Genomic DNA, 13,382 nt, shown 5'->3' with positions numbered 1-13,382 from the left:
TTTTTTTTTTTTTTAAAGATTTTATTTATTTATTCAACAGAGATAGAGACAGCCAGCGAGAGAGGAAACACAAGCAGGGGGAGCGGGAGAGGAAGAAGCAGGCTCATGGCAGAAGAGCCTGACATGGGGCTTGATCCAACAACGCCGGGATCACGCCCTGAGCCGAAGGCAGACGCTTAACCGCTGTGCCACCCAGGCGCCCCGAGATTGGATTTTTTTGAGCCAGGTTCCCATTTTTTCCTTCTTTTCTATCATCCCATCTTCCAATTCACTAATTCGTTCTTCTGCCTCATTTACCCTGGCCGTCAGAACATCCAGTTTAGACTGCATTTGATTCTAGCATTTTTAATTTCTGCCAGATTTGCTCTCATTTCTGCCCTTACAGATTCTATATTCTCATTAATATTTTCATTAATATTTTTTTCAGTCCTACACATCATCTTGACCATTGTTACTCTGAACTCCATTTTTGACAGTTTGGTTACATCCATATTCATTAGTTCTGTCACAGAGGCCGCAATCTCTTTCTTTCCTTTGTTGGGCAGGATTCTTCCTCCTTGTCATTCTGATGAGAGGAGGTTGCGAGGATGTGCAAAGCCCAAATTATTGACCAGGACCCAGGCAGTGTGCACTTGTTTTATAGGGACCTTAGGAATGTGGGCTTCTTGATTTTTCAGCCTGCCTTCTGGGGGAGGGGCCTGCCGTGCTGATACTCCGGCAACCCTCTTTGGGTATAGTTGACCCGCCCCCTTGAGAAGGGGTGGGAATGGGCACAATGAGAACTGGTATTTCCAGGCTTTTGTGCTCTGGCGGCTTTCCCTGGCGGTTTGCTGTGCCTCTTCTGAGAGTCAGAGCAGCAATGATCTTATCCTAGCCTCTGTCTCAGAACAGAAAGATCGCAGTCCGCTCTCCACTGAGCTCGCCTGGCCACTTTAACTCTGTTTCTTTTGGTGCTTATAAAAACCCCGCAGTGTCCCGGGTTGTGCGCCCCACAGCCACTCTCCCAGCCCTCACTTCCAGGGCCGGCTTGTCTCTGTCCTTTGTGCTTCTAACACCGCCAGCCGCCCCCGGTTCCTGCGCATGCTCCCGAGCTCCCTGTTTCAGTGAGGTTCGCGGGCACTCCGGAGCGCCGGTTTTCAGTCTGGTTGCGTGCGCACCGGTTTTCAGTCTGGTCACGTTTGCGCTCCCGGTCTCAGTCTGGTTTCTCTGCGGCTACCAGTCTGCGAGTCCAGCCCTCTCCCCAGTTCAGGTGGCTACTGCTTCCCAGCGCCTGAGCACGGTGGCTCCCTCCCCTTTCCGTTTATCTTCCGATATCTGTGTGCAAATTCACGGCTCCCCGCTTCATACCTCAATACTCAGCACCGGAGATGTTCGTTTGTGGAGATCCAGATGTATCTACCTACGTCTTGGGCTGATTTTGTGCGTGTTCAGGATGATCTGGTAAGTATCGAGCTTGATTCAGGGGACCAGCTGAAGAAAGGTCCCCTACTCCTCCACCATCTTTTTTCCTCCTGGCTACTTTATATTTAAAGCTGACAAAACTTTCTGTCATTTAAGTCTGCTACTAAGAATGCAGTCTTGAGAGTGGTGCTATCCAATAAAAATATAATGTGAGCCAATTAGGTGATTTTAAAATTTCTAGTAGTCATATTTAAAAAGATGAAAAGAGGGGTGCCTGGGTGGCTGATTTGGTTAAGTGTCTGCCCTTGGCTTAGGTCACAATCCCAAAACCCTGGGATGGAGTCCCTAATCAGGCTCCTTGATCAGTGGAGAGCCTACTTCTCTCTCTCCCTCTGCTGCTCCACCTGTTTGTGTGCTCTTTCTCTCTCTCTCATCTAATAAATAAATAAAATCTATAAATAAATAAATAAATAAATAAATAAATAAATAAAAAAGATGAAGAGAATCAGGTGATAAAGTTAATAATATGTTTTACTTAATGCAATCTATCTGAAAGAGTTTAGGACATGGCACCCCAAACAATGCTAATTTAGTATATTGATTATTCTGAGCTAAAGGCCCTTGGAAAAGAGCAAATTCAGGTAAAAGTTTGTTCTGAACTTCTCTCATCTACTTAAAGACAAATTCTGGAATTCAGTTGGCCTAAATCTCCTCAACTTTGGAGCACTGAGTCTTATAACAGGAGAGGAAACTAGATTTCAATACCACACCCAAACGAACTTCATAACTATCATATTTACCATTTATTCCTCTAAGGGCTCATTCACCTTTCCGAAAAATCATTTACGGATTTCCTAAATGAAATCTCTCTCTCCTAAGTTGCCTGTGTCCTCTCCCTTTTTTCCTATTAAGAGGGTGTAGAAGCTCTCAAATCTCATCACATTTTGGGGGTATTCACATTTTTTCCTGTTGTCCCTTTGCATGTAATATTAAAAATTAATAAATTTGTACACCTTTTTTCTTATTAATCTGCCTGTTGCCAGTTTATTTCAGAGAATCAGGCACCAAAGCTAGGGACGTGGAGGGAAGAATTTCTTTTCCTACATATCCAAACTATTGTCTTTCAAAACTCTTTTTTTTTTTTTTTTTTGATACTCAGTCTTAGAATTCCAGTGTGTATTTTAGATCTATAGCACATTTCTGTTTGGACCAGCCACATTTCAAGTCTCAATAGTCCAGTGTGGCAATGGGCTGCCCCAATGGACAACAGAGACCTAGAGCTTTTTGCTTAGAATTCTGTGCTGGTGTATGCTAGTTATGTGATGGAGAGCCTTTGGTAATTGGTTTCCTCTTCTATTAAATGAGAATAATAAAACTCTTACTTCATCAGGTTGATTTGACAATTAAAGAAATTCTGTAGGTAAAGTATTTATCACACTCCCTAGAAAATAGCATGCTCTCAATTAATGCTAGTTTGTTGTTGTTTTTCTTGTATTAAGGAAAGACTAATTATATAAGTCAGTGTGTTGTGAGGAGGTTAGACATATATTCTTACAAACTGAGGCAACCAATTTTTGATCACAGGTGGATCCTCTAATCAAAGAATGTGTGATTTCCCACTCCATCATTAAGATGATACTTCTAATTGTAAGGAAATTTAGAATAAGCATAAAAAGATCATTAACGTCTCCAGTGGAAAGCTGTGCATTGTTTAGATTAGAGCACACTTTCCAAGTTATCTGAGTCTAGGCTTTCATTGCCTTTGAGCTATGTTACAACACTGCAAATAGTAGGTAACTGATAGCAATGCAAAATAATTCTTGTTCTTAGACATGCAAATAAATTCTGTCTGGTGGAGGTTCAATTGACTTTCCTCCTCTCTCTTCCCACGGGGGAAAAAGGTAGTTTTGCATCCATCTGTAAATTTATTTCAGTATTTCTTTACTGGGGAAATTTTACTCCATATAAATTTGTACTTGTTTGACTTTCCCTTTGAATCAGTTGTAATAGCTACCTAATTCCATCATTAATAATTAGTTAAATAAAATAATTAATATGTATTCATTTTATAACTTTATGAGAGTCATGATTTTACACATTATGAAAAATTATCCTTTAACATACCTATCTGGTATTATATATTATCAGATTTATAAGAACAGCTATGAACTCAATAAAAATTAAGTGAACTTTCAAGAATTAAGGATCATCTTTTTCTATCTTGATTTTGGTTTGAGTAGACAGAATTTCTCTGTGGAGGGTTTGGTGACACAAGTAGTGTACTAATGTTTGCTTTTGAAAACAAGAACATAGGTCTCCGAACAAGGGGGAGAGAAGTAAATAAATAATTATGAAAGAAAATAGTGTTCAACAGAAGTATGTACAAGTTGCCAGAAGTCATTGGTTGGCAGAAGTGATGGGCAGAGGTGTTCAGGAGATGCTTCTCTTGAGGCAAAAATCTTTGAGCTAGTGTTGAAAACTGAAAAGGAAATCTTAGATTTGAAAAATGGGAGAGAGGTCATTTTGGGCACATGCTGTGATGTACGTGAAGCTTGCATTTCTTCTCTATCCCTAAATTTATACCTAAATTGCTTAATTAAGAAAATGCCTCTGTAAGACTCTTTTGCTTTTATGGCCTAAAGGCATAAATTTGACAAGTGCATGCAACCTTTTATAGCAATTCAAAACTATTAGGGCTATTTCCTCTGACTTGCATCAAGCTGAATAAACACACTCTGTTCAAGTGGAAACTTGTTATGCTGTCTTTCTCTGCCTTTCAAAGCAATCAAAGCAGGGTTCTTGAAGCCCGAGTGTCTCACCTGTGCCGCCTAATGGCTCATTTATTTTGTTTATCCTGCTTTCGGGAAAATCAGAGTTAGCTTGACATTTGCATTGCTAATAAATCACTTTCAAATTGCATGGTACTTCACTTGGTTTAGATGGGTAACTTGCATTTGAACAGGGCCATCTGGTCACTGCCATTAGTTTTACATATCTTTAGAGAGTCATGTTTTCACATAAGGGATATATACATATCAGATCTTTGAATCCATCTATGTGATTTTCTTCATTCCAAGTCCTTTCAGTACCAGGTCTTTTATTTTATTTCCATTTCTCATAGTTGGATTAATCATTCTGCTTGGATTCTTGATTATAACATTTTTTTTTCTTTTTTTAGAGAAAGAGTGTGGAAAAGGCAGAGGGAGAGAGAGAAAACCTTGAACAGGTTCTACACCCAGCCCAAGCCCCATGTGGGGCTTGACCTGAGATCATGACCTGAGCTGAAATCGAGAGTTGAACATTAAACTGACTGAGCCACCCAGGAGACATCGATTCTTGAATCTAATATCTGACATGCTGGTAGGTATTATCATCCAACCCATTACCCAAGCAGGAAATCCAAGGTACTATTTTAATCTGCTTTCCATCTTTTCTTTTACTTAGTCCATCACCAAATTCAGTTGATTCCAACTTTGATGCATCTCCTGAATTAGCATTTTTTTCTTCAATATGAAGGCCTGTTACCAGTTTATCCCTTTATCATCATTCATGTAAATATTGATTTGTTAACTATTTCTCCTATATTTAGTCTATCCCTTCCCCAACCATCCTTCAAACCTATGTTTCCCAATTATTTTTATTTCCTGGCTCAGACAGAAAATAATAAATTTGTAAAGCATACTGAGATAAACTGAAGAAACTGTTCATTTGACAGTGACTGGCCCAGAAAGTTCCATCCATTCTGAGGGGTGATTGGAATATATATTTCAAAACATTTACAAGCCTTGAAGGCAAAATCAGTATGCAACAGCATTAGGAAGCCCTACTATAAACTATTACCGTGTTAATAAGTTAATTGTTTCTGCTATAAACATTTAAAAATCCTACATTGAATCTCCACTGCCAACAAGACAAAGTTTAAATTTGTCATTTTAGATTCAAAGCATCTCACAACCAACTCAAATATAATACTTTTCAACATTATTTTCCATTTCTCTTCTACAAGAATGCTTTATACGTAATCTTGATGTATTCTCTTTTTCCCCATAAAAACTTCAGCATTTCTTTGCTTTGAATGCTCCCTCTACTTCTGACTACATGTCACAGTATCTAGTCCTGAGCATCAGAAAAAGATTTTAGTCAACAACATCTACATAATCTAACACTGGAGAAGAATATAACTCCAAAGCCAGATATAATACTGTCAAGTAATAAGACATATTCAGATAAGAAAAGTAAACTGGTTGAGAATTGAAAAAAATGGAAGAGAAAAATAAAACTATTAGACTTGAAAATTTAAGCAGAAAATTCAAATGAAAATATAATAAACATAATCAACAATTATTTCTTGAATACTTACAATGCAACAGTGACTGTTTTTAGTGACACATATCTAAGTTAATCTTCATAATAATTTTATGAGGTAAAATTGAATAAGACACAGGCCCAGCTAGGTAGGGAGAGAAATACAGTGGGCTATGTGATCAGGCTCAAACAAATCCCCAAAATGCTGATTATAAGGAAACTGGAGATAGGGAATAAAGCGGACCACCCTGTCCTAGGTGTGTGGGGTGGGTGTCTTTTTTTTTTTTTATGGTAATCACCTGTGACCAACAAAGAATAATCAGACCCTAAAAAGGAAGTAAGCGTTGAAGGTATTATCACTAGTCCTTGCTCAATGGTGATATCAATAGAGATGTTAAAAGGATTTAAGCTCCCTGTTTAGCTTTCTATAAAAGACCAACCCTTAAGGCCCTGGTTGGCAACCTTCTCCGGACCCCTCTCACTCTTGAGAGCTTTTCTGTATCTTCACTTAATAAACTTCTATCACTTTACTCACTGTCCTTTGTCCTTGAGATTCATTTTTCAATTCCATGAGACAAGAACCTAGTTCTCCTGCTTCAAAATGATTATTATTATTTTAAAGATTTATTTATTTGAGAGAGAGAGAGAATGTGAGTGGGGGGAAGGGTGGAGGAGAGGTACAGAGAGAATCCTTAAGCAGATCCCCCTCTGAGTGCAGAGGCCAACAAGGGGCTTGATCCCAGGACCTGAGATCATGACCTGAATGGAAATCAAGAGTAGGACCCTGAACCGACTGAGCCACCCAGATGCCCCATGAGGTAAAATTATTATTGTTGTCATCTTACAGATAAGAGAAATAAAACTCAGAGATTAAGTAACCTGGTAGAAAACCAAACTATGGGTCATAGAAAACTGTTATAAAAATTATTTAAAAATACATGGAAGAGGGGCGCCTGGGTGGCGCAGTCGTTAAGCGTCTGCCTTTGGCTCAGGGCGTGATCCCACCGTTATGGGATCGAGCCCCACATCAGGCTCCTCTGCTATGAGCCTGCTTCTTCCTCTCTCACTCCCCCTGCTTGTGTTCCCTCTCTCGCTGGCTGTCTCTATCTCTGTAAAATAAATAAATAAAATCTTAAAAAAAAAAAAAAAATACATGGAAGAGGAGAACCTGGGTGGTGCAGTCAATTGAGTGTCCGGGGCCTTGGTTTATGCTCAGGTTATGATCTCAGGGTCACGGGATTGAGTCCATGTTGCGCTCTGCACTCAGTGCAGTTTGTTTGGGACTCTCTCTCCTTCTGCACCCTTTCCTGCTCTCTCCCTCTCAAGTAAATAAACATTCATTAAAAAAAATACACGGAAGAGAACAAAAAGATAAAGTGATGGGTGGGTCAAAAACTATGAAATCTAAGATATCACCCTTCTTACAAGTTAATAGGTTGATTCACCCATTGTATTTTTGTGAATACTGGCAAAAAGCACAAGATTCCTGGTTCAGAGACAAAGCACTTAATTACTTACAGACTAGCAAGCAGTACAACTTTGCATTTGTGTTATCTTAACTGACAAGTCCCTAGAGTAGCTCAGTTGGATGTTGGAAATGCTTTGGGTTGCATCACATTTCAGGAATGTGGTATTTAAGTAATCCTAATCTTTTAAGATAGGAGGTAACCAAATCTGCCTGACCTTTGCTCCAGAGGAAACATCATCTTTATTGGACTAGATAGCAAGGAAATCTGCCTTCTCCTCTGCAGGGAGACTATCTTTATTTTCTAAGTTCTTTGCTACATAAATATCCTTGAAAATAGTCTGAAACAAAAAGAAAATTAATACCTCTGCTTACAATACATGCAGAAGTATGAGAGATCCATGGAGAATTGCCTCCCATCAGTAAGAAAATGATTACTATGAAAGATGAAGCTATGTAATATACTTAGTCATCTTCCAGAAGGAGAGTGGGAGATAGGCTTTGAGTTATGGAATGAAGTCGCTGGAATAAAAAACACAGCATAGAAAATACTTAATGATATTGTAATAGGGTTGTATGGTGACACAGGGTAGCTACACCTGTGATAAGCATAGCATAATGTATAAAGAAGTTGAATCGCTATGTTATACACATGAAACTAATATAACATTGTAGGTCAATTCTACTCACATGAAAAAATAGTATTCCATAAGAAGAGAAATTACAAGTGAAACAGAGATAATATTAAAAGATGTGAAAGAAGAAAACCTTCCTTAAAAATTGCACACTCATGGGGTGTGTGGGTGGCTCAATCAGTTAAACATCTGCCTTTGGCTCAGGTGATCTCAGGGTCCTGGGATTGAGCCCAGGTTGGGCTCCCTGCTCAGCAGGGAGTCTGCTTCTTCCTCTCCCTTTGCCCCTCCCCCTGCTCATTCTCTCTCTTTCTCTATAATCGTTAAAAAAATAAATAAATAAATAAATAAAATCTTTTTAAAAAATTGCACACTCAAAGGGAGATCCAATATTACAGTAATCGCAGAAAAAATTGATAGTAATTGCTAACCACCAAATTAAATTCTGATTATTTATTATTTTCTCTAAGTAGTAAAAGCAGGTTGCCTTCAGGGAGAAAAATCAGACCAGCATCCATGTACATCACAGAAACATCACATAGCCAGAAACTAGTAGGGCAATGTCCGCAAAAATCTGAATGAAAAAAGATGTGATCTAAGAGTTTATATCCTATAATTAAAATATATACATATAAAATGGCAATAGACATGTATTTTCATGTATAAGATCCTATGAGTTATTAGAAAAAGAAAAAACTTTGAAGTTATTTGATTAATTACATTCATCTCATCAAGTGATGAAAATAGAGAATAGGGCAGTGTAACATCATGTGTTTCTTAATGTGAGGTAATATAAAACAAAACATCACATAAAATATTCTAATCAAAAATGTTTAATCTGAATCAAATCAACTCTGTAGAAATAAATTATTAGAATATAGATGATAGGAGAGCAATTTAAATGACATCCAGAAGAAATAATTGGCTAAGTCCCAATAAGTCCCAACTTAGAATATTCTACCTAAAACTGTCCTGAATCTTTAAAAGGTCAGTGTTAGTAATACAAGTTGTTGTTCTGCTTTAGAATAAAAGAGACCTAAGAGACACAGTAAACCAGTAAACAATATATGGCCCTGGACTGTATCCTAGAACAATGACAACAAAACTATCAAATGTATTTTGGAGCAATTAAAGAAATTTGAATGTGGACTGGGTATTAAATATTATGAATAATAGCACTGTAGCTATGTTGGACATTCTTTTTTCTTAGGAGATACACTAAAGTATTTAGGATCAAGTATCACTGTGTCTAAAATAAATAAGTAGCAAAAGAAGTACATATAAATTAAAAGCTCTGTGGCAACATAATATTTGTGAATCTAAGTAAAAAGTATAGGTTATTTATTGGTATATTATTTTATTTGTCCAAGGTTTTAAAATTTTCCAAATAAAAATTTTGGGGGAAACATAAAGAGCTGAAGAAAGCAGATGTCGTAATGTGAAAGGATGAGTGATAGATACTGAATCAATCAATTTAAATGCAGAAGTAAGCAACTGTATATGTGACATATTTAGAATATGCTATGAAATTAATATACTCTGCAAATGTAAAATAAAATATTTATGTGAGTTCCAAAAAATCAGGAGAAAAATGAAAGGTGAACAGAAATACTTATGTGTGAAATCCATTATCTTTCATGGTACTTAATTTCAAATACTAATAAATCAACAAATAGATGCTAAAATATTGCTAAAAATTATAGAAATTGCCATTAAAATATTTAATATAAGCTGTAAGTTAACTGATAGAAGGAAAATTCTCCTCCACACTTTTCAAGAAAATAAGCCAGTGAGTAAAAGCCAGAAAATGAAGAGCTACTTAAAGACAGGAAAAATAACATAAAATTAGGTGGCAAAATATTGATCAAACATATCTATTATTCCAATAAATAAAAAAGGGGATGCTCATTAAATGTCAGGAAGATTCTAAGATTGGATTAAAAGGAATCCAACTATATGCTTATTCAGAGCCGCATCTAAACGAAGTGCCTCCAAAATCTTTAACAGTGATTATTAAGCACCGGATTCTATGTTAATTTTGGGGTGATACAATGGTGACAAAAAGATATTGTACCAAGGATCTGTAGTTTAATAGAAATTAGAGCTCAACAGAGTAAAACAAGATAAAGCATGGTAAAGTGAAAAAAGTCAGACAAGGTAAATGTTGAATGAAAAGGAAATCCAAAAGTACACCAGACAAACACAAAGACAAACATCAGACAAGGTTGACTTCAAGACAAAATATATTCAGCAAGGCAAAGAGGGGTCACAAGAGAGCTCTGCCATGAATCTTAATGTCCCAGAGCATACCATAACATTCATAAGGCAAAAGCTTCAGGAAATTTGAAATAAATACAACAATATGACAAATGTAGTAGTCAGAAATATTTATTAATATAGAATATAAATAGAGTAGTAAATAAAGTAGCTATAGTAAAAATACCAAAATTTATATCCTAAATTCAGAGAGCAAAGCTTCTTGGAAGCCACATTTGCAAGAGTTGACCAAATATTAAGCCTCAAAATAATGTCAGTAAATTCTTATAGTAAAAGTGGTATAGACTATGATTGAATAGAAGTAGCAATAAATTAAACATTAAATAAATTAAAATAAATAGGAGCCTAAAACCTCAGTTACCTAAAAGTTAAGAAGAAAAAGAAATAAATAAATGACAAACCTCTCAAACAACTTCTGTCTGAGCAGAGATTCAAAACAGAAATTTAGAAATACCTAGAAAATAAGGATAATGAAAACACTGAATATCAGTGTATGGTATATGACTAAATCTATGCTCAGAGAAAAATACAAAGCCTTTAGCACGCATATTACTAAAAGATAATATGATTGTATGCAATCTTACAAGAGAGTTGACTAAAATTCATTTTACACACCATAAGAAAATTAAGAAACAAGGTCAGTTACAAAAATATACATGTAAATTAAGACCAGTTTTCCTATTTGCAGACAAAAACCTGTTAGGAAATACAATGATAGAAAATGTACTGCTTAAATGGTGCTAAAAGCCATAAAATAAGCAAGAAAATGTTTAAAAAGGAATGTATATACCTCTATAAAATATTTATAACTACTGCATTGAGATATGGAATGTATGGAAAAATACTTCTTGTTTTGGGATAAGAAGATTTCACACTGTACAGATGTCAATTTCAATTCTTTGTGGGTTTTTATTTTTTATTTTTTACTAATCTATGAATTTGGCATTATCCTACATGATAAAAGGGGTGAAGAGAGAGTCTCACATTTTACTTCAGATGTTTCTGTTTTGCCTTGAATATTTACAGAATGAAGAAATCACTACTGTAATTCCAAATAAAGAACAAAAGTAAAACGAACCAATGGAATCTTGAAGGACTTTTTAGGTGTGAACAAATGTCATTGCTAATATCTAACACTTGTGAAGTGTTTACCATTTCCAAATTCTGTTCTAAGTGCCTTAAATGGATGAATTTATTTAATGCAAGACATTACCAGTTTTTATATGGTAAATCACAAATTGCGAGAATGACCATTATGCCAATTTTAATACCAAGTGTAGCCTTATCATTTGTATGAGTAAGAAGTATTAGATAGAACCCTACATCCAAAATATGCTCATAGACTTTCACTGTGTTAAAATGGCACCATTTCAGGTTGACTTGTTTGGATCTTAATGGCTTTTGTTTGTTTTAGACTCTTGTATGAAATTTAAATAGGAAGCACTATTTGCTCATATAAATAGGCAGTTATGGACAGGTAATGTCTAGAAGAGGATAAGAGACAGGTTATGAAAAGATGCTGCTAGTGGTCATGAGGATAGAAATGTGGGGTATAGGGAGGACTGATAGTGGAGGTAGGAAGTTAACAAAGAAAAATGTTACCACTTCAGTCTTGGGATTGTAATTTTAACTATTCCCGTAGTTAATTAGAATAAATAATTATTTAATTTGAAATCAATGTCTCAAAATTCATTGAAGAGATTGGTTGGAAATTTAGGAGTGTTTTTTTGTTGTTTCTTTGTTTCTTTTTCTTCTCAGAAATCATCTTGGTGAGTGGACCTAGTTGGTGATGAGGGATTTGTTGGTGACACTGAGAACTGGTTTCTAATCATAGGTCCATTTCTGAAGGACCCTTGGGCAAATTTTTTTCTGCACACTTACTTCTTAACCAAACATGTGGGAGATTTACTTTGCAGATATGTGGAACCATGAGAATTTACCTACAGAGTAATTTTGTAATATTGAGTAAATAAACCTAAAACCTCATGCCTTCCCTGCATAAATCTCAGTTGTAATAGTAATTTTAGACCTCAATGGATCATTTAATTTTAAAGAACAAGGATGATTATTTGATTCTATCATGAGCCATTTTCTGTATTTTTTTGTACTTTTCTATTTCCATTTGAAACAAGAAAACTGATGTAAGTAGCTACTTAAAATATTTGGAGTAAACACTTTTGTGTCATTTTTGTTATATTATTGTGTCAGATTCCAAGTCTAACTTACTGTAATTAGAAATACTTCCCTTTGTCCTCTCCTTTTTGTCAAAAAAAAAAAAATTGTAAGGACTCTTAGAAATGAATAAATAACATCCCTTAGGGGACTGTTGGAAATTCATGAACTAGTTTCTACAGTATCAGTTGAATTCCATGGGCAAGAGACCATTCTAGAATTAAAATAATATTTATAAATGGAATGTGGATATTTTAGGCCCCCCCCTTTTTTTGTGGTCTTGTCAATACTACCATAATAAGATGCCTGTATGTGCTTTTTCAAATCCAGTGGTATCTCTTTGATTCTTTTCTGATTGAGCATTTTGGATAATGGACTTAGCTTCTTTTAGTTACCTAAGGAAGCTGGATACTACATATAACAAGTTGATAATTGTGATGCAATTTTTGGCTGTTATGACTTTACCTACATTAATATATGAATTTTGAGTGGAGGCTCTAGATCTGTATTGAACTATCTAAAACTACGTATTAGTGGAAAGATACACTTTAATATTAACAGAACTAGTCTTTTGCTAACTAGATATTATTAAATAGATTAAAAATGTTTCTAAAGTTAAAAAAAGAAAACTAAACCCTAACATATTTTGAGCATTATTTGTAGTGGGTGTTTTCATATGTAATTGTTCATAATTGAATTTCAAAAAAAATTGATGAGATTCAGTTTGTCTTTTAACCAATGAGTTCCTGTGTTTCAAAGTATTTTGTGTACCTCAAATATAATATAAAGTTCCCAGATTCTCTGTTAAGTTTTCTTTAACTGAGTCAGAGAAAAAAGAAAACTGCTGAAAACTGCCAACCCACTTCCCTTTGTAGTTTTCAGCTTACAAAGTAGTCTTCTGTTTCCCCACTTGGCTACTATTATCCTCATGTTTGTTTCTTTTTGACATCTTTTATAATCAAAGATTTGGATAAGTTTTCACCACTTGATTAAGAAGTTTGGTCCCTCAGTAACCAAACCAATTCTCTCTGATTACTAAAGGATGTGAGCCTTTCTTGCGTGATGAGCATCATAGAGTTAGCTAGTTGAAAATATCATAACCTAAACCATCCCAATGGCTTCTTCTGGCT

At 35.7% G+C, this 13,382-nt stretch overlaps 1 long non-coding RNA gene across 1 annotated transcript in view; it reads left to right on the top strand.

The window, feature by feature from the left end:
- Positions 1 to 12,569, top strand: part of LOC103661412 — an 87,959-nt gene extending 75,390 nt beyond the window's left edge. The window contains exons 13-14 of the long non-coding RNA XR_005833686.1: positions 4,580 to 4,761; positions 11,107 to 12,569. This is a non-coding gene — a long non-coding RNA (uncharacterized LOC103661412). The remainder of the gene's footprint in view (positions 1 to 4,579; positions 4,762 to 11,106) is intronic.
- The last annotated feature ends 813 nt before the right edge of the window (positions 12,570 to 13,382 follow it).

The sequence above is a fragment of the Ursus maritimus genome, unplaced genomic scaffold (genome assembly GCF_017311325.1).
Source record: "Ursus maritimus isolate PB19 unplaced genomic scaffold, ASM1731132v1 scaffold_9, whole genome shotgun sequence".
Lineage (NCBI taxonomy): Eukaryota > Metazoa > Chordata > Mammalia > Carnivora > Ursidae > Ursus > Ursus maritimus.
This window is presented reverse-complemented; position numbering and strand designations above follow the sequence as displayed.